Below are 4,459 nucleotides of genomic sequence, written 5' to 3' on the forward strand. Positions count from 1 at the left end.
ATTTTTTAGCAACAATGACATGCTCGGATAGAAAAGGAATTGGAACTAGCGATTGGAGGCTTGGATCTTGGATTTTGAAGAAAGAAGGATGTTGCTGGACAGCTTGACCCATCATCAGTGTTGTGGTCATATCTCATGAACCGTAACTCTGATTGACGAGATTCAAAATGTTATGAAAACTAGACACAATTTCGGATGACTTTTGTGTTTTGAGAAAATGATGATTCCAAACGGACTCGACGATTTGGGCCTCAACTCGACGAGTCACGTCGAACTTTCGTGATTTTGGATGTTGACTTGCCGTACACGGGTTTTGAGTGACGGACTCACCGAGTTGGTCACTGGACTCGACGAGTCACCTTTGTTTTGTAAAAATCTATATAAAGGGTATTCCTGCCCGATACCCTAGTATATAGATGAACCTTTGGAGGCCAATTGTCGACTAAAGGTGTTGCTGGAGCGTGGGACGCTATGTAATCAACCCTACATTCAATTTTAAGGAGAATCAAGGAAAAATCAAGTTTACTCTTTACCTAATCTCTTGTTTGAACTATGTTTTTACCAATTGATTTCGTTTTTGAGCTTGTTTCTGCTGTAATCATGAGCTAAAACTCATACCTTCTGCTTAGGATAAATGATTTTGTGATTATGGTTTGATTTTGTGGTTGGATTAATTTAATTCGGTGAACTTTGTTTTATTAAGCTTGTTAAAGAACCTTATGCATTAACCATAACTATTTTCTATTAATTATCAAGTAATTAAGCTGCATGAACATCTCTTAATTGCTTACCCCATGTGATTTATGTGAAAACATAGTTATGTGCCTAGGATTAACGAATGTGAAACTAGGATTAACTAGAAAGTGGGTAAATTAATGTGTGAGCTTGTGTGACAAACCATCAACAAGAGGTTAATTGAATTAGTAATTTGATTAACTAATTACAAGTATTATTTAACCCGAATCAATAAACTAGGAAACTCATTGGTTTAATCAACTGATCACTGCTTGAATTAATTTGTTTTCTAAGGATTAGTAATAGCGAACGTGAACCTAATCACACTAATCGGTAGCCAATGCCAATTAATCCATTGCACTTGTCATAAAATCAACCATAGGAATAAATGATTCGAACCTAAATAGAAGTCTCCTAAATTATAAAATTTAGTTGATTTTTATTTGCTTAGCTCTTAGTTTCTTAGTTTAAGTTAGTTAATTGTTTAAGTTTCTAGTCTTGCAAAACTAGAGAAAACCCCCTTTCTATTACTTGTTTTATTTAGATAATATTAGCATTTATTTTAATTGTTTACCGTTCCCTGTGTTCGATACCCTACTTACCTGAACTAAACTGCTAATCGATAGGTACACTGCCTTTCGTGTGTTTGTCTTTGTGTTTAAGTTAGTAAGATTAAAACTAGTGCATTTTACACACATCAATATGTATTGTATATTGTAACACCGCATTTCCAGGTTTTGTTCCCTTGAGCCCCTCGTCTTTAAAATTTTTGCGAAATGATCCTTAGTCGAGTACGTTGGGCGTACTAGCTCCTTAGATGGTCATGGAGGCGCCCAGGTACGTTGGACGTATGTGGTAGTATGCGGGGCGTACACTCTTCTAGGACAAGCCCTAATTTTTAGGCTTTGTGCCCTATTTAAACACATTAAGTTGCCTTTAGGGTTTCTTATAATGATCCACTATATCTCAAAACCCTAAGAACGAAACCCAAATCTTCATTGAGTGTTTGTGAGCCATTGGGTGATTTTTGAGGTGTTTTTGTGCCCCTTGAAGGAAGTGAAGCTTTGGTTGACTTGGAGCTTGAAGATCTAGCAATTTCATCAACTTTGCAAGCTATTTGAGGTATAAAGTTCCTAACTTGTCGGTTCCATATGTTAGATCGAGTTAGGGATTTATTTGTGCATCTTTGAGTCCTTTAAGCCATGCTTGGGAGTACGAGCTACTCCAGACGATTGGGATGTTAGATCTTGGCTTATCTGAGGTTCCTTGTTCATAAAAATGCAACCTTGATGTCTTGTTTTGATCCATGCATGATTTAAGACTATTATTATGGGTCTTAATGGTCAAAATTGAGTGTTGGGTCCTTTTGAGCCATGCAAAGGCTCCTAGTTAAGAACTTTATGGATTAGGACGTTCATTTAGACTTGGATCTGAAATTTGCATGCTTGAATGAAAATATTAACCGCTTAAGGAAAAAATGCTTAATAGGTCCGTATACTGGGCATACTTAAGAGTACGTTGCACGCACATGCCCGTGTCCACGACCATGCATGCAACCCAGTATGGAGGGAGTAGGTCTGCTACGAGCCAGGCTTGGAGTGGGCTTTTGCATTTTTGGGCTATTTTTGGACTAGTGGAGTTTGGGCCTTGTTAGGCCATCAACAATTTTTATTTTTACATTGTTGGGCTTTGGGCCTTCTTGTGTTTGGACCCATAATGGGTTTTGGGTATCTTGTAGAGCTTTGAGCCATATTGGGCTTTTTGGTGCTATTGGATTGGGCCTTGGATTTTAGGTCAAGAAAAAGGGTAAAATGGGGCCTAATGAATGTGATGAGGTGGGGCCCATCTCACGCTACTGACAGATTTGTTCTGATTTAGGGGCGATGTCAGGTGGGGCCCATTATATGTTTGATATGTATGGTATGTGGTGTTTTGGGGAACTCATTAAGCTCCGTGCTTACGATTTTTAGTTTATGTTTTAGGTACTTCTGGTTTGAAGGAGAAGATCTCGGGATGACCGCATTCCACACACACTATGATTTTCACTTTATATAACTCTGATGTATTTGATTGTTCGTTTGACATACTCTGATTTCCTTGTATGGTTTTATGTCACTTTTGGGTTGATGGTTTTTACTATAATTAAAATGAAATTTTTGGTCTTAATTTGTAGGACGTTACAAGTTGGTATCAGAGCCTTGGTTTGAGGGATTCAGGCATACTCTCGGGTGTGTCTGAACTCAAACTAAGGATTTGGTAAATTTTTCACAAAAAGAAACATTTTACATAAAGAGTTTTCTAATGATAAAAGGGGTGTGGTGCATGCAGTCGACCACGCTCAAGTAATTTTTCCCAAATACCCATACATGTATTTGTTATGCTCTTATTTATGAATCTATAAATCGCATGATAGATTAGGGCTAAGTAATGCTTAGGATTGCATGATAGAATGCTAAGAGAGATGCCTTTGTATGCCTGTTGTATGAGCTTGTATACTTGCATGCTAGTACTGATCAGTCGGTGATAGGATGACCTATTTAGGCTATGCTTGATTCCGATTACTCAACGCTCGAATGTTTCTTGCTTTTTGCTTTTTAGGAGTTCTCATTAACTTCAGCTAACTATTAAGTAAATATGATAAGTTACATATTATCGAGACTAAATAATTTTATAAGGTTAGGTTTTAACTCTATTGTGCAACTCTTGTTTGAGCCCAACCATTGTTGTGTGAGACCTTTCATTAGAAGAATTATCTGGTGTCAATGATATGTAATTGTATTTGAGAGCTAGTTTGAGGGTGTTAGTGGAAGTTCCTTCTGCAGTTGATGGTGGAGAGTGGCATGGTGCTTTCCCTAGGAAAACTTAGGAAGAGATTCGGTGCTGGGAGCATCATCTTATTGAGGGTTGTATGTTTAGATATGGGAGTGACTTGGAGGATTCCGTGTGATCCTTAAGGAAAGTACAAATATATGTGGATGGTAGTATGGGTCCGTACTACTGGAAGCAGAGGATCTGTACTCGAGTCAAGGAAAGCCACGATGATACCAGGAACTTTTAGAGTATGGGAGCCCTAATTGTTTATCCATGTATGTTTTGACGGTTTGTGTGGTCTCTTTTCAGTATGGTGGCCACACGAGGTGGTTGTGGTTCGAGCTTAGGGGCCGAATAGTTAGATGAGCAGATGCGGGAGTTAATTGTTGGGTTTTATGTACTCTAACATTCCTATGGTGCACATACAACCCCAATGCTTTGGATCTAAGTTTTCTCTAGTTATACATGCAATAAACATTTTCCAAAGCAAGAAGCCTAAACTAGCATGCAAGGGGATATTTGAATCATAAAAACTAGTTAGAATATTACCTTGTGTAGTAGCTTGAATAACTTGCCACAATAAAGCTTAGCACCCCAAGTGTGATGCCTCAAATGGATTCACAAAACATCACGAACAATTAGGATGAATATGGAGAGGTTATGGCGACTCTAAAATTGGTTCTTACTCTACAAAAATACAAATGGTAGTCGATTTTGGACTTAGAGATACATACATATATATATATATATATATATATATATGTGTGTGTGTGTGTGTGTGTGTAGTTTTGGATTAGATGTCTAAGCCCATAACTATTATTCGAATGTACTCGGCCCAATCGTAGCATGGTCCATTTGGATTGCACTTTACCGGAACAATTTGTATGGATAGTCTTTTGAGAATAGTATGTCT

This window comes from Lactuca serriola, chromosome 3 (genome assembly GCF_051521515.1).
Source record: "Lactuca serriola cultivar US96UC23 chromosome 3, Lser_US96UC23_V15, whole genome shotgun sequence".
In the NCBI taxonomy this organism is placed as follows: domain Eukaryota; kingdom Viridiplantae; phylum Streptophyta; class Magnoliopsida; order Asterales; family Asteraceae; genus Lactuca; species Lactuca serriola.